Below are 27,683 nucleotides of genomic sequence, written 5' to 3' on the forward strand. Positions count from 1 at the left end.
TTCCTGCTTGAGAAAGTTCATCAGAATGTGAGTGAGTTCAGGTGACATTATTACAGGGATCACCTGGAATCTGCTTTTTTCTTAAGGAAAATAATTTGTCTCCTTGGGTAAATACTATTTGTGACATACTTCCCAACACTGGTTATTGAGTGCATGTTATATTCTCTGCCTGGAGTCCTCTCCTCCTCCCTCAATTCTTTACTCAGCTCCAGTGTCGGCTCCTGTGGGAAGACTTTCTACACTCTCCTATATTGTATTATGTCCTTCTCTCTGCTTCCCAAAGCAAGTAGCACATACATGTAGTGTTACATATTTTCTTCCATTTTTTAGGTTTTGTTGTTGTTGTTTTTGAAGATTTTATTTATTTGTTTGAGAGAGAGAGAGAAAGAAAGAGTGTGCACAAGCAGGGGGAGCAGGAGACCCAGAAGCAGGCTCTCTGCTGATCCCAGCATGCTGGGATAGTGACCTGAGCGGAAGGCAAATGCTCAACGGACTGAGCCACTCAGGTGCCCCACATTTCTTCCAGAAGTACTTCTTTATATGTCTGTCTCATTTGAAATTCTGAGTTCCTTAGTGGTTGGGAGAATGCCTTGTTTACCCGCACATCCCACAGTACCTGGATTGGAATAGATGCTCAGAAAATTTGTTGAGTAAATGAAGTTAAAGTTGAGCAACATATTCCATATATACTCATATTCATTCAAGAAATATATAGCGAGTACCTAACCATATCAGGCCATGTTCCAGATACTGCAGATGAACAACACAAGTCCCTGCCCTCAGAACATTACAGATGATATTCAGGTCATACGGGCTACAAGGAAAAGTAAAGCAGGATGAGGGGAGAGAGAATGATGTTGGGGGGGGTGGGACCTGATATTTTAGTAAAGTGGTCTGGGTAAGTCTGAGGCAGTGACTTTTGAAAATTTTGAAATTTGGAGTAAGGGCACATGCCTTGAAACATCAAATGCAAAGGTCTGGAGGTAGGCATGAACCTGCATGTTCCAGAAGCAGGAAGGCGGCTAGTGTGTCTGGAATGGAGTGAAGGGGTAGAGTGCAAGGAGATGCAGTTAGAAAAGGGGAGGAGTGTTGGGTGGGGGGAGGTCACAATAGGCTCTTGGGGGTCCTTGACAAAGAGTTTGATTTTTGCTCTGAGTGAGATAGGAAGTCATTGGAGGCTTTAGAGAAGGGGAGAAATATGTTTTGACTTAGGTTTTAACAGAATCCCTCTGGCTTCTTGAGAACAAGCTCTCTGAGGGCAGAGGTGAATCAGGCAGAGCAGGTAGAAGGTTATTGCAATATTCCAGGAAAACGATGACCAGGGCTCAAATGAGGTTATTTTAAAGGTATTTGCTGTTGGATTACATGTGAGATATGTTGATAGGAAAAGAGGAGTTAATGATGACTTCAAGGTTTGGCAGGAGCCACCAGACCGATGTAATTGATCTTAACCGAGGTGGGGAAGACTGAACGGAGCAAATTGAGGGGCAAGTTCCAGAGTTTGGTTTTGGACATGTCAAGTTTGACACATTGCCCAATACTTTATATGTTCACTGTTTTTCAGAATCTGAAGGTTAAAATGCAACCTGAAGTTAAAGTCAGTTTTATTTATTGAACACCAGGCACTGTGCAGAAAGCTTAATGGGTGCTGTCTTTTAAATCTTCCAGTCGTTTCTACTGGCTTAATTTCTAATATTTTCATTGCTCTTTTATGGATTAAAGATTAAATGGCATGTCCAAAGTCACCCAGCCAATTATTAATCTGTCAACATAATGCAGATCCGGGATGCCAACCTAGATGTGTCAGACTGCAGAGCTCTTGCTGTATATTAATCATTGGATTCTAAAGGTGGGGATCACTTTCAGAGCATATCTGCCATAGACTTGGGCTCCATGACAACACAGGTACCTGGGACGTGTGACGAAAAACCAGAAAAGGGCCCAACCCCATCCCGGGTGTTACAAGTGACACAACGGAAGCTGTTAAGAAAGGAAAGCATTATTGTACCTGCAGGGACTGAGGCTTTCAAGTTCTCAAGTACCTGAAGATTTGATGTTAAAACGCCATCAGAAGTTGTTGTTGTTTAGAAACAGAAGAGATTAAAAACTGCAGTGGAAGCATTGGTGGGAGGAAAGAAAAACCAACTCCCAGGCGGTGCTTGTTGGGAAAAACCGGACCGTAGGGAGAGGGGCCGCGCAGGGACCAGGATCCATGCTCTGCCTACATCCTTGCGAAAGAGTAGCCTTCTGTGACCTTCCTTAGGTGATCCTCCAGAAAGACCAGGATATGGAGCACAAAAGCCGGGAACTTCTGGGGCCTCAGCATCCGCCCCCAGTGCCCTCCTTCCCCGCCCCCTTCAGTCTCCACGCGGAGAAAAGCGGGACGACGCCTGCGCATGCGTCCGGGGCAAGGTCCGCTCCCCGCGACGTCAGGGGGCTCGCGCCCGCACTAAAACCCCGCCCCCCGGGCGCAAGAGGCGACCTGGGCGGGGGGCCTCGGGCCCCGCCCCCAGCCGAGCCGAGCGGGGCCGAGCGGAGCCGAGCGGCTCCGAGCGTGGCCGAGCCGAGCCGAGCGGCCCGGAGTCGGTTGGTGCAGCTGCGTCCCCGCCGCCCAGCAGTCCGAGGCTCCGGCGTCGCCGCCGCCTCCGCGGGGCCTGCGCCGGCCGCCCGCCCGCCCGCCGGGAGGGAGGCCCGGAGCGCGGGGAGAGCGGTCCGGCCGCGGGCGCCGACGCAGCCGCCGCCGCCGCTGCCAGGTGAGCGCCCGCCGCGGCCCGCCGGCCCCGCGTGCCCCCGGGACTGTCAGTCTCCGTGTGTGTGTGTCTCTCTGCCTGTCAGCCCCCCGTGTCTGCGCGAGCTCCCTCCCGCCACGCCTGACCCCCCGGCCCTGCCCGCGGCGGCCGCCAGCCCCTCCCGCCCGCTGCCCCGGGTCTTTCTGTCAGCCGCCAGCACCCCCATGCGCGCAGGCTCCGCCCCTTCCCCCCAAAGCCCCGCCTTCGCCCCATCTGTCAGCAACCCCCCCCCCAGCCCTGGGCTCGGGCGTCCTGGGGCTCGGTGTAGACCCCGCGGGCCGCAGCCACTACCGGAGCGCCAGGGGGCGCGGAGGGGAGGGGGGCGCTTGCAGATGCCCGGCCGGCCCCGCGAGGGTGCGTGTCCCAGCGCGCGGGTGCGGGACTGCGTGGGCGCCCGAGAGCCCGGGGCTGGGATGCCGGGCGGCCCGGAGCCCCTCGCTACGGCTTCCGCGGGCCGCTGCGGGCGTGGGGCAGCCCCTGCCCCTGGCGTGGAGAGCGCCAGCTCCGCCGAGGAGGCAGCTGAGCCGGGGACTCCAGCCGCTTGGGGGTACAGTAGAGCCCTGCACTCCGGGACCCTCGTTTGCCCACGCGAAAACACTCCCCCTGGGCCCCGGGTTCCCGGATTCCGAGAGTGGCGTGTGAGCGGAGTTTGGGATTTCCATTCAGAGAAGCCTGTTGGAAGTGATTGAGGAGCGGGTGGGATGTGGAGCTTAGGTGGAAAGTGTTTAAGAGCTTGAGTCACTTTGAGTTGCGTGGTTTGCATTTTTGAGCAGTGATTGCCCTGGGCTTGTGCCCTGGGAGAAACTGTTCTGTGGTGGGGAGGAGAGGTTAGGTAGAGGGAGGAGGAGGGCATACTCCTGTTTTTATCTGTGTCATGTGAACACATAGTATTTATTCATGAGACTCCACACATCTTCAGTTTAAAAAGGGGCGACAGTAGTTTCCATGTATACGTGTTCTTGTACGTTGTTATGTTGATGTTCTTTATTTGTAGTAAACTTAGCATCGCGGTATTTAGAAACCAAGGGAAAATACGTCCTAAAACAATTGGTATTTTGCCGGATAGTTCTCAACCACGGGGAAAGAGCCAAAAGCACACTTCATTAGCTGGAACAACTTATTCGGGCTTAATTTGTTTCTAAGAGACATACAGTGGAAAAATCCAGAAGCAGCAAAGTAGTATCAAAGAGTCTTAGGACATTAATGAAAGGGCCCTTCTATTGCTGCCTTGGAAAGATGGTATCAAAGTTGCTGTAGAGGACAGAGCTACTATGTAATGATAAACATATTAACCAAGTTGGTTTTGTGACCTTGATACATTGAGCGGCGCTTGATTTGTGCAGTGCTTCGTTAACGGGCAAACATCGCGTGGAAGTGGGGTAATTTTTGGAGAAAATGTTCCCCGTGTTTTGTTTTGTTTTCATATTTAAGTATGATTTCAGACTAGCGCAGTCTCCTGGTAGGAGTGTTTTTTTTTTAAGATAACATTAAAAATTACAAAAGTAATTCACGTTTAAAGCATTAAACTAGAAAAACAAAAGCTTGAGAAAAAACCCATAATCCCACAAACGGTAGGAGACCAGTTAGGTATTTATCTTTTTAGTCTTTTGTTCCTCTGTATAAGTTTTTTTTTCCTTAACAAAATTCTACCATACTAGGAGATTGTTTTATTTTTTATTTTTTTAAAGATTTTTTATTTATTCATGAGAGACGGGGTGGGGGGAGGGAGAGAGAGAGAGAGAGGCAGAGGGAGAAGCAGGCTTCCAGCTGAGCAGGGAGCCCGATGCGGGGTCTCGATCCCAGGACCCCGGGATCATGACCTGAGCGGAAAGCAGAGGCTTAACCATCTGAGCCACCCAGGCACCCTAGGAGATTGTTTTATTATATGCTTTTTTCCTACTTATAAATAGATTATGTAAAATCTTACAGATTCTGTATGCCTCGTTCGTAAAGGCGTGAGAGGAGGATGGTGGATGTAGGGATTCAGTGGTGATTATACATAATTCTTTGCTTAATCTGACTTGCAACTTTAAAGTACTCTGCAGCTGGAGGTATTGTCTCCTCTTCTGTAGGTATATATTTAACCTATTTATTACTCATAAAACTTATGTATGAGTAAGAACTTGTGTTCCCTTTGTGATACTTTTAAAAACTAAATTGGATCCTCTGCTTAGAGCACTCCAGTAGCTTCTGATTTTTAAAGTAAAATATGAAGTCCTTGCCGTGGCTAACCAGGCTACCTCCCTGTTCTCACTTCCAGTTTTGCCAAACATATCTCATTGCTATTCCTTTAAAGCTTTAAGCATATACCAGCCTCAGTGCTTTTGTGTTTGCTCTTCCTTCTGCCTAGAACTCCGTTCCCTCGATATCATGGTTCTCGCCTCCGGTCTCTGGTCAGATTTAACTTTATCAGGCTTTTCCTGACCCTTCTGTGTAAAATACACCCCATTCCCCTCTCCTCCTTAACCCTACTTAGCCTTATTTTTCTTCATAGCACTTATTCCCAGTGGTGACTACATTATCATTTGTTGATTTATGTCTCTTTTCCCCCATTACCCCAGAAATGTGAGATTTTTTTCCACTGATGTGTCCTCAGGGCTCAGAACAGCACCTGACACATTATAGGTGCTTAATATTTGTTGAATGAATGAGTGAATGAATGCTCATTATCCATCCATTCCTGTGACCTTCCTGTAACCTCCTGGCTTTTAGATAGGTCTATCCTGAAGTGGGATAACAATCCGTTAAAAGTCAGGATAGTCCTTTACATATCTGAGAGGAGGAATTTTACAAGTGAGGCTTGTAATCTTAGAATTATAGTCTTGATCTGACTTGAACAATCGAGGGAAGAAACATTTTTGGTAAATGTTACTGGCTTTCTTTTTTATGCATTATCCCTTGTGTCACACTGGAAATCTTTGAAAAGTATAAAGTATCCCAGTTATGTTTACAGCTGTGATTTCAATTTGGGAGTTCTTAGTGATAGTATAAGCCTCAAGAGCATAGTGAGTTTTTTGTGTTAACAGATACCCAGAGATATAATTACAGCTTTAATGTGTTTTCATTTGAGGAGTAGCTGTTATATTTACTTATTTTCCTGGCAATTCTATCCTTTTCAACTCCTTGCTTATCAGTTTTTGGATGGCCTCGCAGGTATACTTAAGTTTGTTTTTTTTTTTTAACATTTTAAAATAAATCCTTGATCTCTTGAGCATTTTACATCTCTCATGTGACTCTTGAACAGTTTGAAAGTACCAGTTCATCTTTCAGGATGAAATGATATCTGTAGTAAAACATAAAATTGCATTTTCATTATAAGGATGGGAAAAATTGTATCTTGGGGTAGAATTTTTACAAAAAGGAAATAGCATGAGTGTAAGCTTTTTAAAAAGCTTGAATTTCAAGTAGACTACTTTTTAGTGAGTTTTTGGTAAAAAAAAAAATCCTTGTTTTTTGCTCATAAGGAAAAGGATTCCTTTGTATAGAATCCAAACAGAGACTTTCAAAAACAACCTCAAATATACAAGAACTTGGGGAGAAAATCCTAAATGAAAATTTTCTTTTAAAGGCCTAAAAGGAATGCATTAAGAATTTATTTTTATTTGTTCCATAGACATTTATTGAGCACATAGTTGGGGCAGTTCTGTGTGTTTTTGCATGGGCTACCTGACCATGACAATCATGTTCAGTTTTAGATTACCAACCTGCTTTCTTTCATTTTTTAAAAAAGATTTTTATTTTATTTATTTGACAGAGAGTGAGAGAGAGAGCGCGTGTGCACACAAGCAAGGGGAGCAGGAGAAGGAGAAGAAGGCTCCCCGCAGAGCAGGGAGCCCGATCCGGGGCTCGATCCCAGGACCCTCAGATCATGACCTGAGCCAAAGGCAGATGCTTAATTGACTGAGCCACCCAGTGCCCACCAACCTGATTTCTTATTATTTCTTCTCTTTTGGCACTTGGCTATCTCCCTTCTGTCATCATATTCTCTCCCTAAATGATCTCATCTGTTCCCAGGACTTTAATACCCTTTGGATGCTAACTCCCTCCCTCGGTTAGACCTCCTCCTGGACTTTTCTCTGGTTCTAGTCTTGCATTTTTGCCCCCATTGCCTTCCTACTATCTCTCCTTGGTGCCCCACCATGATCTCAAACTTCATATGTCCAAAATATCTTCCTCTCCAACTTCCAGATTTATAGTCCTCATTCCTGACTCCTGTCTTCCCTCTCTCCCAGCTTTCTTCACCCCCTGCCTTCCCTATCTTTGTCCTTACTGTCCTCTCATTGTTCAAGCCAAACTCCTGAAAGTTGTCTTTGTTTCTTCCTGATTCTTCACCCCACATCTAACCCATCAGCACAGCCTGTTGGCCAAGGCTCCAGAATACCTCAAATCCTCCCTTCCCTCCATCCTCCTAATCTAGCCGCTGTCTTCTCAGCTGGATGAGTGCCCCTGCCTGTACTTGGTCTCCTAGCTTCTGCTCTTGCCTTCTTCTAACCCCTGTCCCCATTGCAGCCAGAGTGATGCTACTGAAAAGCAAACCAGATCACGTTACCCCACCGCAGTGGCTTCCCACTGCACTTAGACCCACACCCACTCTTAATCTGATGTACTCGGCCTCTGTCTCCCTCTCCAACCTCTGCTCCTTGCCCAGCCATTCTTCTGTCAGGTTGGAACTGTCAGTTCCTATAATTTGCCAGTTCTCCTCCTCTTCTGTACAGGCCCTTCTCTCTGCCTGGCACCCTTCCCTATTCTTCTCATAGAAAGATCCTTCTCAAACATTTGCTCTCAGCTAAAATGTCCCTCCTTATAGGGGCCTTTCCTGACACTCCTTTCACGGTAGCTTCCTCCCTGTTGTCCCCTCTTAGTACATGTGCATTTCTTGCTTAATGCTTCACCAGAATTCTAAGTATCTCATTGATATGTTTCCTTCTTTTTTGTCTGCTCTCCCAGGAGACTGCAAGACCTATGAAGGCAGAGACAGCCTTGGCCTGTTTATGGTGAAGTCCTGGCACCCAGTGCTCTGCCTTGAATCCAATGGGTACAGGTCCTCAATACCTTTTGAATACTAGTTTTTATAACAGCTAACCTTTTTTGGGACTTACTATGTGTCAGGTCCAGAGCTAAGTGCAATCATGTATTGTCTTTAAATCTTTGGGAGAACTGACTAAGGTGACTGTGATTATTACATTGTCATTTCTGCATCCTAGTTGAAAAAAATGAGCTTAGAGGAATAATTTTAAAGTTACGCAGCTAAGAAAGTGATGGAGCTAGGATTTGAATCTATGTGATCTGACTGTAGAAACTTTCCTCCTATTCATTACTGCCTTCTGATGTGAGTGTAGGGATGAATGAATGTGAAATAGACCATAATAGTAATGTCTGAGGGTTCTAAGCATACACTGGAGTATAAAAATTGGATTAGGGTGCTGCATTTCCTGGGAAGTTGCTGTTAAAAACCACTATGCCAAAGCACATAGATTAGTTTGAGTTCTGTTTTAATTTTGCCTTTGCTGCTTTCTAGCTGTAAGCCTTTGGGCAAATTACTTAACATGTCTAAGTCTGTTTTTTCAGCTGTAAATGGAAAAAAATAATAGTTCTTATCTCACAGGGTCATTGTGAGTAACATAACTATACACAAAAAACCAGTGAATGTTGGCTATTAATATTATAGGGGAGGGAAAAAACCCTCCGGAAAAGACTTGCAGCCTCATCAACAAATTAGAGTTTGGGTAAGAGTGAAAAGACCATAACTAACAGTATTATTTCACTGACTCTGGCTTTGAATTTATAAAAATGATCAGGGAATTAACTATTTGGCTTGTGATTTATAATCATTCTGATGTATGGCAACTTTATGTTTGGATTCAAACTTGTTAAATGCTTGAGGTAAGATAGTTTTCTTCTTTTTAAACTCCTTTTCATCGGGACGCCTGGGTGCTCAGTCAGTTAAGCGTCTGCCTTCGGCTCAGGTCATGATCCCAGTGCCCTGGGATCGAGCCCCGCATCAGGCTTCTTGCTCAGCAGGGAGCCTGCTTCTTCCTCTGCCTGCAGCTCCCCCCTGCTTGTACCCTTGCTCACTCTCTCTCTTGCTCACGCTCTCTCTCTAACAAATAAAATCTTAAAAAAAAAAATAAATAAACTCCTTTTCATCTTAAAGATTCTCAGGTTCTCAGGATAGATCTTTTGAGAGACTGGCCATTTTTGAGAGTCTGGCTAGTTTTTTCTTTTTCATCAGAAAGATACTCACCAGGGGTGCCTGGGTGGCTCAGTCAGGTAAGTGTCAAACTGTTTCGGCTCAGGTCATGATCTCAGGGTCGTGGGATTGAGCCCGGTGTTAGGCTTAGCATGAGTCTGCTTGGGATTGTCTCTCTCCCTCTGTCCCTCACCGCCCTCTAAAATAAATAAATAAAATCTTAAAAAAATATTGGGGCGCAGTTGAATTTTCTGGTGGGATGGGTTAGGATCAAGTGCTTGTTTGGTCGTTTCCAACAACTCTATGAAGTACTGGATGAGGTTGTCTGCTAAGACTAAATGGGAAGAGGTCAGAGGGAAAACAAGGAGATTTGACATATAACTGAGGTCAGGAAGAGTGAACTTGGGGCAATGTCCATGATTTCCTGACAATATACAGGGGCTCTGTTGAGGTAGGAGACCATGGATGGAATGCTATCAGTAGCATTCAGTTGCTGGGTTTTAGGAGCACAGAAGGCATATGGTTGGATTGAGCCAGGGCTGAGGTTTGCTGGCAGAAGGATGGTGGGGCAGAGGCTCTGGATATTGGCCAGGGAGTGATTAACATGACAGATAAGGGTTTTTAGGCTGGATGAGGAGGAGAAAAGGACCAGAGGTGTTGATGAAGTCAAGGAGTGTGTGTATTGGAGTGATAGAATAATAGGAGGTTGTGGTTAGACAGGGACATGTGAGTGGAAGATTTCAGAGCTGGAGCAGTTAATTACTGGACATGATGGGCTTCTGGGTTTTGCCGCAGGCACGAATGGCTAAAATGAAGTGAACTCAGTGAAGATGAGTGAAGTCAAGGAGGTCAAGTAACTGAGAGGCTGGAGAGTTGTTTGGGTCATCCATGTGGTCAGAATAATCCATCACAGGGATGGCAGGATGTCTGGGGTGGAGAGAAGGAAAGTGTGCAAGTCTTCAGTGAAGGCTACCAGCAAGAGAACAGGTGTATGGCCAGCCTGCAGGAGCCTCAGAAGATCAGGGGATTTTACCTGAGGACAGTGGAAGAGCAATGACCTGGCAACTTTATTGGTTGCAAGGTCTCTCTGGAAGGAGTTGGCCTTGGCCCAGGTTCATTATGCTTCAGAAGGAATCCCAATTCAAGTGGGCAGCACCCATGACATATTATATGTGTTTCTAAACTTGGTCATGAAAATCATCTGAGGGTGTGTGTTAAAAATATAGATTTCAGGGCCCCATACTGGGTCCACTGGATTAGAATTTATAGGAGAGGGGACTGAGAATGTATATTTTAAACTCTCCCACTGCCACCCACATACCTGGTAATTCTTTATAATTAGGCAAGTTTGGGGAACACAGCTGTAGTGTTTAAGATTGTGGGGTCTGGAAGCTGACTGGGTATGAAGGAGGTGAGGCTGGTAGGAGTGAGCCTTGGCCCATGACTCTTAATAGCTTAGCTTTCCAGGTCTGTCTGATATCGGAAGCAGTAAATTAAGGGACCTACCATTAGAGATGAACACACTGACCACAGCAAGAAGAGACAGCTGGTGATGACAGAGACAGAAACACTGTACAAAATAATTCAAAGTACAGCAATTTGGGGACATTCATTTTAGAAGAAACAGTCCTGTTTGCCTCAGCGGTCCCTGGATACATTAATTAATCATAATTGTTGTCCTGTTCAACAGGAATAGGTCAGGTTATGGTTTGGGTGGGAAGGAAGTAATGCAACTTAGAATGCTTAGAGTCCTAAGCTAGCATGTTGTAGTGCTTCAGTTACCCATAAAAATTAACTTACGTGGCACATTTCTGTCTCTGAAAATACGGGATTAAAACATTTACTCATTGACAAGCTAAAGACAAGAGTGGTGATTATCCCCAAGGAGCTGTATACATGATTAGATACTTAATATCATGATGGCAGCAGCTTACCACCCCATTCTCTGTTTTTTCACCAAGAAAATTCTGTTCCTTTTCATGACAAGGAAGAGGACTCCTGCAAAAGAATAGCTGCTGGGAGGGAACTTCGAGTTAGTCATTCTTGGCTGACCATTTAGAATACCCTGTTGCTAGTAAGGAAGTTTGAGTTGTAGTGTTTAGAATATTTAAACTTTACTTCCAGCCTGGTTTGTCATACCCAAACACTAAAGCTGCAGGAAAAGAATGTTGTCAGCCTTGCTAGAAGTGGTTGCTATGGACCTCAAACCTAAAACTTGATTTGCTCTGTCATGTGTTCCATTTCTTATTTCCTTTTAGCATGGCTGGTACCGATGAGCCTGGTGTTCAAGCTGCTGAGCTGGGTACCAAACATGGCACAGCATCTTGGTTATATTCCTGGCACTTACTGCCTCATCTTCTTGGTGAACTACAGGGAGCTGCTTGAATGCCCATCTTGAGACCTAGAAAACGTGGCAATGGAGGTTTAGTAATGCCAGTTCAACCAGAACTTTCCATTTTCAAGTTGAGATTTTTTAAAAAGTAATTCCATTTAGGAAAAAAATAGAAATTCAGAATATTTTTCCCTTTTAGAAAAACATCTTCTAAAGCTGAGAAATACTGAACAGAGGCCAATGAATATTTAATGATAGTATTTTAATATCACACTTATCTGCCCTACACAGCTCAGGAACCCCTGAATTCTGTTGTATTCTGTATTGTGAAGGCTCTGCTATATTATGGTGCTCTTTATAAAAATGTTTCAATCACTAAGCATGCTCAGTTCGTGAAGTGTTTGTATGCCTACTGTGAACTCTAGGCAGCATGGGGTTAAAAAAGGTCTGTTTTCAAACATTTTTTTAAAAGTCAGACAAGATGCATTTAAATCTCTGACCTCAAGCAGACTATGCTGCATGCTGCAAAGGAGGTATAATCAAAATGTAGGATCACAGGCGAAAGAGAGGTTATTTCTGGTGGTGAGTGGAAGTGGTGAGAGGGGATGGGAGGGTGCTTTCCGGGAGTGTTTTATTCAGACAGGATCTTGAAGATTGGGTAGCGTTTGGAACTGTTATATTTGATATTCTCTATTTACTAAGGCATCATTTATTTTAGCAAGACTACAGAGATATTTTGGTGCTTAATGAATTAACTTTCACTCATCCAGAATACCTCACTTCTCAATTATTTTGGGCAACTTGTCTTTGTAATTAAGTATGAAGTATTAAGGAATGTGTGGTGGAGAAGGGCTTTTATGGAAGCCCTTAAAAATAATCTTGGGATCACAGTGGTGTCTCAGATTCCCAAAGAATTGGAAATACAGTGCTATGGTGGTGAGCAGAAAACCACAGTGATAATGGAAGGTTTATGTTTAGGTATATGGTTTAGGATTTGGGGGAAGAAGGAGCTCTAAGTGAGATTGGTGAGGCCTTTATAGGAAAGGAATAGTACAGTAGGAAGGGAATAGCCATGTTAGGAGACCTCTTGAATACTCACCATCTCATTTCTGAGTGTCTTTCTTGGGAATGGTTGGCAATGAGGGCAGGAGAGCCCTGTGGGCTGGGGCCAAAATACACTGAAGGAGGCTAGCTCCTTCTCATTCTTCCTTGTTCTAGCGTGGCTAAGCACAGAGGGTTGTACAGAATGGCTCTATCTGCTCCAGGCCTTCGCGTGCCTCGTTTTGGGAGTTGGCCTGCCTCAAAGCCACATATTTCTGCCACAGAGTGAAGGCTATTTGGCTGACGTGTGTCCGTTTGGGTGAATCCCAAATCCCAATCCCAAATGAGCTTTGGCAAGCTCATTTCTTGCCGTGATAGGTTAGCTACAACTGGACCACTGTGCCACCTTTGCAAATGGTCATTGGTTGGTCTGAGACCTTGCGGTCAATTTTTCCTTTCCCACATAAGACTGAATTTTCACTCTTCTTGCCCTGTCAATTCAACACTTAATTTTCCAGGAAGCTGAAAACATACCATTTGCTACCTTTGCTATCTTTTGTGCTGAAAAGATCAGAATTCTGATCTTTTTGGAAATCAGTTTTGAAAAAAAGTAGTATTTTCTTTGTTTATTTCTGCCAGTAGCATTTCAAAAGCTATTTTGCAATATTGTACACCCCATTTTACCATCCAGGTGACTAAAGCAACTCTAAGAAAATGAGTCCAGGGACGCCTGGGTGGCTCAGTTGGTTAAGCATCTGCCTTCGGCTCAGGTCATGATCTGAGGGTCCTGGGATCGAGCCCCACATCAGGCTCCCTGCTTGGCAGGGAGTCTGTTTCTCCCTCTCCCTCTGCCTGCTGCTCCCCCTGCTTGTGCTCTCTCTCACAAATAAATGAATAAAATCTTAAAAAAAAAAAGAAAGAAAATGAATCCAGTCACTCCCCAGTAATGTACTTATTTTGTGCCTCCTGTGTATCAGGTTCTATGCTAGACACCAGTGGGGAGCATTTAGACATGGTGTTTCTCTGGCCTCATGCTACTTACAGTCTGGTGGATCCATGGCTGGGAAGCCATGATAGATTTATAGATAAATAGGCCTGGAAGCAGAAAGGCCTGGTGTATAGTCCTGCTTTTGCCATTTACCAAATGACATGACCTTAGGCATTTGACTCTCTTTTCTGTCAACTGTAATAAAAAAAATCTTTTAACAAGGTTTATAAGAGTTTTATAATAAATGACACTACATAGAAGAGAGATTTGAGGTCAGTTTACTACATATGCAAATATGGGTGGGGATAATCAGCCCTTATGTTTAATAGAAATGGCTAATGGAGGGTTTCCACTACTCTGTGGCTTCAGAGAACACCATGTACTTCAGAGAATCCCCAAATGTAATACTGGGACTAAATATTATTAATATTTCATTAATTTTAATGCTTTTAAATAATAAGAAAACCAGCTAATTTTTTGTGCCTGGGGTTAATATAGGCTCTTTAGTCATCCCTAATGAACTGTAGATTTAATACATACTGGCATTATTTCAGAGAACAGTGTTCCTAGATATTTACTGTTTAACCAGAAATGTATTACTCCAACAATGGATCTGTGATAATACTAATAGTCTAATACATACCATGGACTTACAGAGTAGAAAGACAAAAGTTTCTCTGCATAATAATTAAAATAAAGGTATCCTTTGTAATTTGTAGAAGATATCTTTAGTTTTTACAGTTTTAGGTAGATAAGCATCCTAAATCCAAAATCATCCATTTTGGACTGTATGGTTCCTTTTTGTTTGACCTTTCGTTGTTTATGGTCGCTCCTCCTGCAAATCCCTGAAGAACTAAGACCTTTCACTGTAGGTATTTTCTGTAGTAACCTAGACAAGACCTTAATCTTTTGGAACCTCAATTTAGTCGTAAAATGTGCCTTTTCTTTGCCATGTCTACTTCACAGAGTTGTTGAGACATTCAGGCAAAGGATTGGAATGGATGTGCTTCTGTCTGTGTGATGGTTCTCATTCAGTCATAGGTGTAGTGGTCAGGTAGTTCTGGCAAATGAATGTCTCAGAAGGGCTGTATTTTGATTTATGGTACAGCTTTATTCAAGTTTCCTAATTATTTCTCATTAAAATGCACAACCATCCACATCTTTTGGTCCCATCCTCACTTAATAGCATTTCACTTTATGCCTGGTTAGCCATTCACCAACAATTACTGAGCTTCTGCTACGTGTAGGGTGCTGCGGATGTAGAGGCGAGAGGGCCAGACCCACTTCTTGCCTGTTTGAGTGGGGAATGAGCCCAAGACTACAGCATCAATTCTTGTCTGAATTTCCAGCCTCCAGGCCTTCCCTACATATTTCAGACTTGCCAGTTCCTACGATTGTGTGAGCCAATTCCTTAAATCTCTTAATTTGTGCACGTGTGTGTATACCTAACACACATACACACATGTATCCTATTGGTTCTGTTTCTCTGACTGATAACAGTACTTAACAAATGCTTTCATTATTGATGCAGAAAGAGGAAGAACAAGCGGGGTAAACAAAATCCTTAGTATGGTTTTAGCTGTGTTGAGTTTGAGGTGCCCGTGGAATCTACATGGAGTTATCCTTAGGCAGATGTAGCGAGGTCTGGACTGAAGATATATGTTTGGAAGTTACCAGCTTGTATCTGTTAGTTGAAGCTATGTTTGTGGATGATTTCAAACAATATGTAAGGTAAGAGGAGGTATCGAGATGGAACCTCAGGAAACACCAATATTTAGGGGAGAGGCAGAGGAGGAGGAGCCAGTGAAGGACGCCCAGAAGGAGTAGACAAGAGGATAACCAGGAGAGTGCTTTCCTTGTGGAAATCAAGGCAGAGGGGAATTTCAAGGAGGGAGTGCAGCACTGTCAAGCACCTCAAGGTCAAGAGAAATGTTGGTATATGTCCACTGAACTTAGTTCCTAGGAGGGATCGTTAGAGGTGACTTGTTTCAATGTCATAATACATTACAGTGGGTGGAACAGAGAATCCATGGTTGTGAAGTGGAGATGCATATTTGCTGCTCCTGTTTCTTCAAGGAGCTCACTTATGAAGTGTGAGGATAAGAAGGGGCTGTGGGAAAGGATGATTTTAGGATGAGAGAGGCTCTAGCGTGTTCAGAGGCTAAAGAGATGGAAGTAGAAGAAAGGAAGAAGGCAGAGATTCAAGGGAGAGAAGGTCATATTCTTGCTCAAATGTTCCTCTAGTGGTGGAAGCACATGCATAGGGGATGGTCAGTAATATTGCCAGAGGGGGAGGGGTTCTTTCACTTCGTATACAAAGAAGTAAGACTATTTGGGGGATACAGATATGTCTACAGAAGGGAGGAGATTAGAAGTTTTGCCCTCATCAAAGCTATGTTCTTTGCGAAGTGGACCTTGGCAACAACTGATAGCCAGGATGAGCTGGTGCAGGAAGGTCTCTGAAGACAGGAGTGAAGGTATAAACTGATAGCTGTGGGGCTGATTATTGCTCCCCATTGTCTGTTGAATGAAAGTTAAGCTCTGCAGTCTGATGTTTGTACAGTCCTCCACAATCTGCCTTTAACTATTTCTGCCAGGCTGCCTGTCTTTTCTGTGTCATTCCAATGCCCTTGTACTTCAGCCCCGAGTGTTTCTGCCATAGCACTAGAATGAGGCTTGGAGAGACTGGGTGCTATAGGGAAGATGCCATTGGATTTAGAGTCAGGAGTCCTTTGGTCCAGTCTCGGCCCCTCCATTTGCTAGCTATAGGGCCTTGGACACAGCTCACCTTCTCTAGGTCTGCTTCTTCATTTGTTAACTGTCCGTTATAACAATAGTAAGTGATGATGGTGATGGTTGTGTCAGAGGAGAAAATGTATTTTAGGGGCGCCTGGGTGGCTAAGTTGGTTAAGCCACTGCCTTCGGCTCAGGTCATGATCCTGGAGTCCCGGGATCGAGTCCTGCATCGGGCTCCCTGCTCAGCGGGGAGCGTGCTTCGCCCTCTGATGCTCCCCTCTCATGCTCTCTCTCAAATAAATAAATAAAATCTTTAAAAAAATGTATTTTAAAGTACTATGAAGAGGATAAGTACTATATAAATGGAGCTGGTGTCATGAGGCCATGAGTAACCTTAGCTTCAGGCTTTTGTATAAATGTTCTTTACCACTAGAGCCCCCCCATTCTGTCCAACTATCTAAATTCAGCATGTATTACATAGAAACATCCTAGCTTCTATAACAGATAAACCCTGCTGGAATCTCAGTGGCTTAAAACAGTCGACATTTTCATGCCCATTTCAAATCCAATCAGCTGTGGGGGTGGAGGGGGCCCGGACTGATGGGGGCTCTGCCATCTTCAAAACAGGGTTTCCAAGGTTTCCCTGAGTGCCCACGTCCCACCAGCAGAGTGGGGGAAGAGAAAATGTGGATGACTGTCTGGGAGGCTTTTATGTGCCAGACTTAGGATGGGAGCTGGTGACCAAGGCCAAAAGAGAGAGGGCTGAGGGAGGCATTTACTGGGTGGGAGGTGAATTTGGAGTGTGTGGGTTTTCACATGTGCGGAGTGGTGGCAGGGGCTCTGAGAAGAGTGAGGTGGGCCCTGTGTAGCGCTAGGACAGAACGGACAGGCTGCTCCTCCCGCCTTGATGGACAGAGCATGGGAAGGGCCAAGGGGCCTGGGACTGGTTCCTGGGGAAGGCCAGCACTGCAAAGATGGGAGAGAAACCCCCAGGTCAGGGGACACAGGCAGGTGAGAACTGGTGTTTACATACCTGAGATGAGCTTCCTAACAGCTGGGGAGGCAGACACTGTTTACCTTTTTCAAGATGAGAAAACTGATGAGGTGGTGCCTTGACAAAAACCGCACAACTAATAGGCAGCAGAGAAATGAGCTAGGACTTGAGTCTGTGACATCAAAGTCCCTGACGGGGAGCTGGAAAAACTGGACTCTGTGGTTGGTTGGAGGCAAAGCCCTGGGCATGGGGTAGAGGAGGACCTCTGTGGTGGCTTCTCCTTTTATGAGTGATTCACCTTTTGGCTACTTCAGTTGGAGGAGGGCAGGTGAGACAGGAGCATTCCAGGCAGAGGGAGCAGCCTGAGCGAAGATCCTGAGGTTGCACCGTGCTTACAGGGTTTGGGGACTGAAAAGAGGCTGGGTTGGTCCATGGCAAGCAGCAGGGGGATTTGCCTACGAAGATGCCGGAGAGGGAAGTGGGGCCCACATCACGCAAGAGTGTCAGGCCATGGCAAGGAGTGAAGATTTTATTCTAAGGGCAGTGGGAAACCATTGTACATTTTGAGTGGGGGTAGCGTGGTCCAATTTAGAGTTTAAAAAAGACTGCTCTGGCTGTTGTAGAGAATGGATGGAGGGGAAGCCACGGTACATATTGAACGTAGTGGGTGAGGGAAGAGGAGGAATTTAGAAGTGAGTCTGGAGCTCCAAGTAGAGGTTCAGGCTGGTAAAGAAAATTGGATCCTATATTTCCTGTTAGCTCACTCCCTGTTCTTAGCCAAGCTTCCTGCAAGTAGCCTTATCCACAGTGTCTACTTCCTTACCTCAACTCAACCTCTGTGCTCTGGCCTCTGTCACTGCCACTTTCCTGAAATGTCTTGGGCAAAGGGCACAGCCCTCTGTGGTTAGCCAAGTCCAAGCCTTTAGCTCTTGCCTGGCTTGATTTGTGTCCAGTCACACTGTGAGCTATTACTGCCTTGGGATGCTCTTCCCCTTAGCCCCTTGTCTCTCTGGTTCCTCATCCTGTGGCCCCTTTGTTGTCCCCCAACTCCTCAGTCCAGCCCAGAAATGATGGCATTCCCAGGCTTCTGACCTTGGTCCTCCTGGGTTTCCTCTGTGCCACTCTGAATAGAGAGAGCCCTACCCCCTTTCATCCCACCAATGCCTATTTGCCTTTCCACCTTCATCTCAGGTGCCCCCTCCTCCAAGAAGCCTTCCCTGACCCCTCAGGCTGAGTTAGGTGTCGCTTCTCCTCCTTTTCCATTTCTCCTGGAGCATAAAGTAGAGTGATAGCACTTAGCACCCTGCTTACTTACTTGTCTCCCCAGTCTAATTGTGCTTGAAGGCTAGGATTACGACTAAAGGCCCTGTGATCTAGGACAAGATTGCTTTCTGCAGTTTAGGTGAAAGCCACACTTTGTAATGAAGGTATCTATACCTGATTGTATGTCCTTTAGTAGAGCGGTCATTTCTCACTGGGTCTCAGGTCTGTGAATTCTAGTATAATATCTTCTGTGATCAGAAGGAATTGTCTCCATCTTCTGAAAGGAAAAGAAATCTGAGAATTTAAGAATATGAATTGCTTCAGAAGAGCTTCCAAAGACCTGCACTGCCTGGAAATTTAGTTCCTCACACTCTCGCTCCCACTGCAAAAATTGTCATTATGTGCCTTGTATTTTGGATTCCACAGTTCTGGGTTCGACGCTACAGTTGCCTCTTGTGGTAATGAGCACTAAAGTTCCGGGGCTGAATTGTGATAGCCTTGGAAGGCAGCAACCAGGGTGAATGAAAGACCAGCTTCTGCCTCGATCCCGTCCCTCCTAGCCAGCTCACAGTGTGAGTGAGAAAAGAGAGATGAGCAGAGACCGTGGTGTACACTCAGGCACGCAAGTCACAGCTCTGCAGTTTCAGCAAGGTGATTAAGGCCACAAAACTCTCATTTCCTCCAAATGTCTTCTTCTACCCTTCTGAGTTCTTCTGTCTTTCTCTCGGTTCCAAACCCTCTTTATCCTTTTTTTTCCTTTGGCAGGTAGAACAAAGAAAATAAAATGTTGAATCACTTTTTTCCCAGTGGCTTGATTTTTAGAATCTTTCTTGATTTTTTTCAGCGTTCAGTTTTCTGAGCCTGACTTGAGCAAAAGGCAGAGAGATGCCTTTGACTAACTGCGACTCTTGGTTTGATTACTCAAAATAATGCTACAGGTTCTACTTGTGCCTTGTTGATGGAGTGTGGAGGGGATTAGTTTTTAAGAAAGAACACTATGGGGTTGTTGTCATTTGTTTTGAACTGTAAATTTCTCTCAAATGAAATAAGACTGCCTAAGTATATTTAATAGTGGCTGAATTTGAGCCCCCATCTTATTCTCTCAGGAGTTTGTTATTAGGATGAGCAATGCTTATGCACAAGCCGTGCTGTATTGATTCTGGGCATGTTTACTTCTGGTGTCCAAACAAGACATTAGGATTGTGGACTCTCAGGTCGGAAGTGACATAGGGTTTTTCCAGTATGCCCACTGGTGAGATGCCAACTCCCCTTTTCATGTGGGAGACTTCTCAGTTAGCCCAAGAACGTTCTTCTTCACAGAAAGCTATAATCTGTTTTGTGACCTTTGACCCGTTGGATTTATTTAGTTTTTCCCACCATATGCACATATACAACCCTTCAAGTATGTGAAGATACCTATCATCACTTTCATCCCCCAGGCCCTTCCCCTCCAGACTATGGTTGCTGGTTTCTTGGGATGTTCCTTATTGTACATACCTGGATTCTAATAGATCATCCCAAGGTTTTGTTAGTTTTTTCTGGTGGCTCAATCTCTTGTTGAATTTACTCTCAGCTGAAACCCACCTCTAAGTGGAAGTTCTAAAATGTCTATTTAATGGACTCCTTTTATCTCAGTGGTCTTAACCGTAAAACATTTTGTTACATTTGGTAATATTGTAATATGTTCCCCCTAAAAGAAAACAAAGGCTTTTAAGTCCTGGGGTGCAGTAATGATACCAGTAAGGCCACAGAAGTTGATTTCTAGCCACAGAAGAGGTAAGCAACTTCATTTGGGTCTGATGATAAAAGCGAATGTTGGCTGAGCCCTCATAGTGTGCCAGCCAGCCACTGTGCCAAGGACTGCTATGCATATCATTTAGTTTAATATAACAACCCCAGTTAATAAAGATATCACTAATACTAGATGCTATTACTGACCTCATGTTAATGATGAGGAAACTGAGGCTTAGAAAAGTTGAGACTTGCCCAGTTTTCCCATGTTTCAGCATGACCCGTACCTTGAGCTCTTAATACACTACTATACTGCTTCTCTAGCATTTTTTTTGCTGGGTAAAGCTCTGTGTACAGTATCTTCTCCTGTGCCTCATATTTAGCTCTCTGATTTTCTTAAAGTGTAAATTTTGAAAAGAAAGAATTGGATCGTTCTTTGCAACTCACCAGGGCACTTAGAAGAGTGCTCTGCACCTGGTGGGTGCTTACAGTAAACCTGAGGTCCTTAGTTGTAGGTCTCCAGACCCAATAAAAAGAGATTAAACCTCTAAGAATTCTTTGGTCTTGGGTGGTCTCTGGTGCCCCTCTAGATACCATGTGACCATCTTAAACCAATAAAAATCTAATGCCGTCATGGTGGGCTAGAACTAAACCTTTGATTTGCCTTTGGGCAACTGGTTAGCACAGACCAAACGGGACAGAGTATGGCTGTTGTGGTTAAAGTTAGGCTGGCAGGAAGATACCTGTATTCAGTCCTGGCTCTGCCTTACACACCCTCTGTGGGCCTCAGTGTCCTCATTTCCTGGGAGTTGGGAGAGCGAGAAAGGCATGAGGATTGGGTGGTGGGGGCGAGAGTAGGTTACTCCACGTTCTCTTCGCACTCTTTCAGAGGTTAAAATAGCTCTTTTGGTATTGGAGATTCAGTTCTTGTGCTGTTTCCCAACTCCACGCTTGGAACAGTGGCACAGTTGGAAGGATGGGACTTTGGGAGGCTACTCTTTCCCCCCACCCCCCAGGAGATTGGTGACTTGGACACCATTATTAACTTGAGATAAAGCTGGACTCATTAACTGCTTGGACTGAGGAGCTGAAATATGGGTCTGCCTAGAACTTCTCCCCTAGTTCACAGGGTCCTAAGGGTTTAGGAACTGATGGTCTGTGTCTGTGATCTATATGTATGTGTAGTAGAAGGTGGGGAAAAAAGTATGAGGTGAACATTTCTTGAGCATCACCATGTGCTAGGGACTTTCTCATGACACAGTCACCTTTTGGGGGTTAGTAGTAGTATTTCTGTGTTACAGATGTGGAAAATTTGACCCCAGATCTCTTGGCCCTGAGTCAGCCCAGTCTTGGTGATCCCTGTGGTGACAGACGGTAGCCAGATACCCTTCAGGTCTGACTGCCTGCAGCCCACCCCAGAAAGCCACAGTTCATGGCATGGCTGGGAGAGCAGGAGAGGACGGTAAAGGAAGGGCTGCACATTTTTTCTTCACATCTGTGAACTTGAAGAGAAGGGGAAAAAAGAGGGAAAAAAACTCAACTTGGCACGAATGATGTTAAGTGAGATCAAATAAGGTGAAAAGCAAAATAGAATCCAGAAATTTAGTTTTGCTTTTACCCGAAGTTCACGGGCGGCTGTTGTACAAAGTCCTTTTTACTTGTCACAACTGTTGAGCCCTTTTCATAACATGAACCTCATTATCTTTTACTTTTGTTTATTTATGAACTTAAATAGCTTTATAAAAGACAAAGGACCAATTGAACACAAACTATGTGTCATCTTTGTCATTTCATTTCTTGCTAATGTATAAATTATTTTTTTAAAGATTTATTTATTTCAGTGAGGGAGAGAGAGCACAGTGGGAGGGAGAGGGGCACACAGGGGCAGGGGGAGAGAGAAACTAAAGCAGACTCTGTGCTGAGCGCAGAGCCCCCTGTGGGCCTCGATCTCATGACCCTGAGATCAGACCTGAGCCAAAACCAAGAGTCAACACTTAACTGACTGCCACCCAGGTGCCCCTGATGTATAAATTATTACACATATGAGCTAAAATTATTTTAATTCCTGATATATTCATTGTAAAAGTATTTTTTTGAGTAGTCAACAGTGAAGTAGAAATTTTTTCTTCTGTGTTTATTTATTTTAGAGAGAGAGGGAGGGAGAGGAGGGGCAGAGGGAGAGAGAGTCTCAAGTACTCTGTGCTGAGCACAGAGTGTGACACGGGGCTCCATCTCATGACCCTGAGATCATGACCTGGGCTGAAATCAAGAGTTGGACGCTTAACAAACTGAGCCACCCAGGCACCCTGGGAGAACTCTGAGGTAGAAATTTTAAACAAAAGAAAGAGAAATCCCAACACACTAGAAAATAAACTTTACATTTTTCTTTTTTTCACTAGTTTTTGTTGCATGCATACATAAATTTTATATGGCTGGAATTGTACAAGTTTATATTGTTTTCTTGTCATTATGAGTATGTTTCCATGTTGCCGTCTAACCTTCATAATTATTTATAATAGTTTATCAGTTTACCTTAAACATTCTCCTACTTGTTGGATATTATTTACCCTGTCTCGTGTCATGAAACAGATTGGCAGTTTTGTTGAACATTGGTTTATTATTATTCTTTATAAACATTGTTCATTTGCATCTTCATGCACTAGTTTCCCACCTCTCCCTCTTTTATTCTTTCTGGCAGAAGGAAAGGAATTGTTATGTTTTTAGGATAATTTCTCAGATGTGAGATTAGCAACTCTAGGGGCGCCTGGGTTGCTCAGTTGTTAAGCATCTGCCTTTGGCTCAGGTCGAGATCCCAGAGTCCTGGGATCGAGCCCTGCATCAGGCTCCCTGCTCAGCGGGAAGCCTGCTTCTCCCTCTCCTACTCCCCCTGCTTATGTTTCCTATCTCGCTGTCTCTCTGTCAAATAAATAAAAATAAAATCTTAAAAAATGAGATGAGCAACTCAAAGGTATATCAAAGAACATTAAATATGTTAGTTTTAGGGGTTACTGAATCAAGATTACAATTAAAGTGAGTCATTAAGCAAGGTTGTCACTTAAAATGTTAATGCAGATTTCTTATTAAGTCCAATTTTGAAAAATTATTACTAAAGGAGAAATGAGATATCATTGATGTTTATATACAAAAGTTAGCTGAAACCCTAAGTTGTGATTAAGCTTTAAAAAAATTTTGTTCTTGGCTAAATTGAATGCAGTGTAATTCTGAACAGATCTTATATTTGATTAATGATATTGGTCCCAGTTATCCTGAAGCCCTGGAATATTAGCATTGGCCTGGCAGCTCCCTGGGCTCTTCCCTGGGAGGTGGTCATTCCCTCCCTAACCCATTCTGCTCAGCCACTTCTGTGTGTCCACTCCTTTGCAAGGCTGGAGCCCTCTGGCCAGAAGGGGTTCCTGGTATGGTGCCATTGCCCTTTTACTTGCCTTCCATGAGCCATAGTTCTGCTTTCTCAAGCAACAGTTATGTTTCTTCCACTGGTCAGGTAACGAGAAAATCAGAGATCAGTTCTGGTTTTTGCTCTCTGTGTCCTTAGCTTCTGGCATAGTTCCTGGCACAGTTCCTGGCACATAGCAGATGCTCAGAAACACATTTGTAGAATGAAATGTCTCGAGACAGTCTTTCAAATATACAAATATAGCCATGATGTCCCCACCTAGTCACCTCTTCTTCAGGTTTAATATTCTCCAGTTCAGCCATTCCTCATCATAGAATTTCCAGAGCCTTTTCCCTCTGAGTCAGTTTCTCACCATTGTCTGTGGTCAGTTTGCTGTCCGTCATTCTGTTAGAATATGTGGCCAGATGGGCAGCCAGGTCTCCAGAAGTGGTCTGATTTGCAGTAATGACATTCAAGTGGGACTTACTTTTTTTTTTTTCCTGTTAGCAAATCCCTAGTTGTTTATATCTTTTCATGTGATCTGCTGTCAAGCGTGGTTTCTTCTAAGAGGTGCTTGTGCAGTTGAGTGTTTCCTTTTAGATTAGTGTCACTTGGGATTTGATGAGGGCTCTTCAATATCCTCATGTGAGTCATCAGTAAAACTGAGAAACAGGGGTGGCCCACGGAAGAGCTCTGTGGAAAACTCCCTTCAAATTGACAGTAATCCCCTAATCCCAGGCTTTTCAAACTGGGGTGTGCATACAGACTATCTGGGAATTTGGTTAAAATGCAGTTTCTGATTCAATGGGTCTTTGTGCAACCCGAGATTCCATCTTTCTAATAAGTTCCAAGGTGATGCTGATGCTGTGGGTCTATCAGGTCATACTTAAGTAGTGAGGCAAGGTTTTTGGAGTTGTTCATGAAAACAAATCCTTTGGTGGCTGCATAGCTCTTTTATACCCATCAGAGCCCCCAACAGACACTCTCTGATGCAGTTACTTGACCCCATACACAGAGGTTCGTCTCTTACCTCACTAGGTAAGTGAGGAAAACAAGAGTGGTACTATTTCACCAGCTTCCAGGTGGTTGTGTGCCTATCCATGCATGTTTAATTGGACACTTTGTTCCAGCACATGCAACATATTTAATATCTTTTCAAGTTTCTTGCTATCTGGACATTTGATAAAGTGATCATGTATATACCAAACACATTTTAAAAATTATTTATCTGGCATAGGTTCGTATACCAGAAAGTTACCCAAAGAGAAACTAAATAGACAGGTTTTTAAACATTGGTTAGAAAGTATAGTGTTACTGATAAAATTCTTTTATAAGAAATGTTATGGAGCACCCAGTTCTTTTTTTTTTTTTTTTTTTTTTTACTCTATTGGAATTTAGAGAAAATGGATGCATTGTTGAAATTCCTGAACTGAAAGATACTTGTGCGGCTGGCAGCCTTTCAGTAATAGATTAGCAAGTGAGTTCTGTGGAACCCAGGTTGGGGAGGTCATGAGCATCTGATCCCCCTTGTCTCCAAGCTTTTTTAATCTTTTGGCTTGGGGGACAGGTGCTTTTCTTTTGCCTTTTTTTTTTTTTTTAAGATTTTATTTATTTATTTGACAGAGAGAGATACAGCGAGAGAGGAAACACGAGCAGGGAGAGCGAGAGAGGGAGAAGCAGGCTTCCTGCTGAGCAGGGAGCCTGATGCGGGGCTCGATCCCAGAACCCTGGGATCACGACCTGAGCCGAAGGCAGACGCTTAACAACTGAGCCACCCGGGTGCCCCTTCTTTTGCCTTTTGTACAAAGCGGAGAATGCTATGTCCAAGACTTTTGGGGGGCATTTTAAGAGATGATTATTATGTAAAAATTTGAATGACAAAGGCATTTACACTTGCTTATTTTGTAGAGCTCAGTATGATCTCAATAGGGTGTGTCTCTGCATTAGAGATTCCCTACCTCTTTGTGAGATAGGCTCTTATTTCCTCAAAGCTGTAGGATGAAAGTATTCTGCTAAAGTTCTTGAAAGAGAAGTTTTGCTTTGAAACATTCTGCAGGTTAAGCACCTTCTGAGCTCAAAGGTTGTGCTTAGAAACTGGCTAGCATTCTCCTTTCCCGAGCAGACCTTTGGGATGCAGTGTTCTTGAGGAGAGAGGATATCAGAGTCACTTTCAAAGTGTATTCCACCCACTGCCCTAGTCAAGGCAACTTATAGCTTGATTGTTGCGGTTATCACAACATACACACACACACTTCAGTTTTATCTGTGTTGACCATCTTTTCTTTTTGTTTTGAATATAGTAGGTGTGGCCTCCACCCTGGAAAGTATTCTGCCCACCGAATATTAAAAAAACCTCTCTCCATACACCCTCAAAGCTCTTACGCCTGGAGTTCATCATTTGAGCATATGGGAGACAGGTTAGGAGTGACATTGCTGCTGTAGTTCACCCATTAATTTCCTCCCTTTCCACGGTGATGGTTTTTCATGGTCAGCCAGATCTCCCTGTTCTTTCAGCTGCTCACACGCGAACACAGTTGCAGCAGCAGTCATGCTTTCCCTTTGACAATTTTTTTCATTATAGTAATTTTCAAATATGTATTATAAACCTCCGTGAACCCATCACATAATCTCAACAATATCAGCATCTTTATAATCTCATTTCACTTATTCCCCATCCTTCACCCTCTTCCCTACCCACCACCGTCCCCCACCCCCTCTTCCGGTCTTTTAGAGCAAATTCCAGATATCTTATTTTATCGATGACACTTCAGTATATAACTTAACAGAGAAATTCTTTTACCACCTTTTTATTGAAGTATAATATGCATAGGGATAAATGAACATAAATGTAGAGACTGGTAAATTTTCACAAGCTGAATGAACCTGTGTAACCAGCACCCAGATCAAGAAGCAGAACATTACCAGCACTAAGCAGTGGACTTTATTGGGTGAACTTAATGTTAATCTCCAATTTGTCCTTTACTGAATATTCTGAACCTATTCTGGTGCATAATTGAAGCTTTTATGGTATGTCCACAATTTAATTAGGCAAATATAAATAAATTTTCATTCCAAACATATGAAACACAATTTGACTCTAGCTCTGTTAAAATAAAAAAACAAGTTGCTAGTCTCAATGAGTTGACTACTTAGCCATTGTTGATTAATATGTTTAGATAATTCTGACTCCTAAATAGTAAATACCGTGTCTTCCAGATATGTCCCGGAAGTTGAGTACTGTTACTAGACATTAAATTAGGAAAATCCCAATCAGAGGAGAAAGACAACAGCAACAAAAATTAAGCCTTGACGCTGATAGTAATTGGGCTGCTTTATTTTCAGTAAAAAAATAAGCGATGATGCCCATATTCAATCCAGCTTGAAAAGTAATGATGAGGATTGAATAGTAGAACTTAAACCGACAACTATTGTGCCATTAACCTAAAAATAACAATAATATCATCTAATACTCAATATATTAAAAATTTACTGATTGCTCAGAATTGTCTTTTAAGACTCATGCTTTATATTTTAATTGATGGTCCATATAAAAATTGTTTAGAACATATATTCTAAATCTCTTACTGTTTTTATATAACCACAGCTTTCATGTGGTACTTATGCTCTGTGCTCGCTAAGTTATTAAAAAAGAAAAATGTAGTTCTTTCTCTCATAATTATTGTATCTTTGGTTAGAAGAGAAAATATTTTAAGATTTTATTTATTTGTCAGAGAGAGAGAGAGCACAGGCAGGGGGAGTGGCAGGCAGAGGGAGAAGCAGGCTCCCTGCAGTGCAAAGAGCCCAGTGCGGAACACAATCCCAGGACTCTGGAATCGTGATCTGAGCCAAAGGCAGACGCTTAAACGGCTAAGCCACCCAGGCATCCCAGAAGAGAAGAAAATTTAAAAATTGATTCAGCCAGACTTTCCAAACCTGTGCTAACTTGGTTTAGTATAACACCTACTTATAGATGCTGCCATAACCCTCCTTCTGTAAAGTCATTTGTATTCTAGTTTTGCCTTTCTCTGGCAGAATTTCTCATCCATTTCCACATATTCTTAAATTTTAATGTTAATTTTATTCTCTGATCTTCCCTTTTTCTTGTAGGTAACCCACCTTGTGGTTATGTGACTCCCCTTTTGGTAGTGGAAGGAGCACTATATGGAGGGAAAAAAAAAAAGCCTGGGTTCAAATCTCAGTTCTACCTCTTACTAACTGTGTGATC

General features: G+C 43.7%; 1 protein-coding gene across 6 annotated transcripts in view; it reads left to right on the top strand.

Annotated features, from left to right (window-relative positions):
- Positions 1 to 27,683, top strand: part of ZHX3 (zinc fingers and homeoboxes 3) — a 125,169-nt gene that overhangs the window by 18,758 nt on the left and 78,728 nt on the right. For 2 of the 6 annotated variants that reach the window (XM_073880421.1, XM_025875435.2), the window contains exon 1: positions 2,557 to 2,753. The exons of 1 other annotated variant lie outside the window; for it this stretch is intronic. The gene's annotated coding sequence lies outside the window, so the exon portion shown is untranslated. Of the gene's footprint in view, positions 1 to 2,556; positions 2,754 to 3,027; positions 3,144 to 3,192; positions 3,337 to 7,782; positions 7,825 to 27,683 lie in introns of those variants that run through there. 3 more of the 6 variants (XM_073880416.1, XM_073880418.1, XM_073880420.1) reach the window with 3 other exon arrangements.

This window comes from Callorhinus ursinus, unplaced genomic scaffold, assembly GCF_003265705.2.
Source record: "Callorhinus ursinus isolate GAN/ISIS: 27379988/994484 unplaced genomic scaffold, GSC_fseal_2.0 scaffold38, whole genome shotgun sequence".
NCBI classification, from domain to species: Eukaryota; Metazoa; Chordata; class Mammalia; order Carnivora; family Otariidae; genus Callorhinus; species Callorhinus ursinus.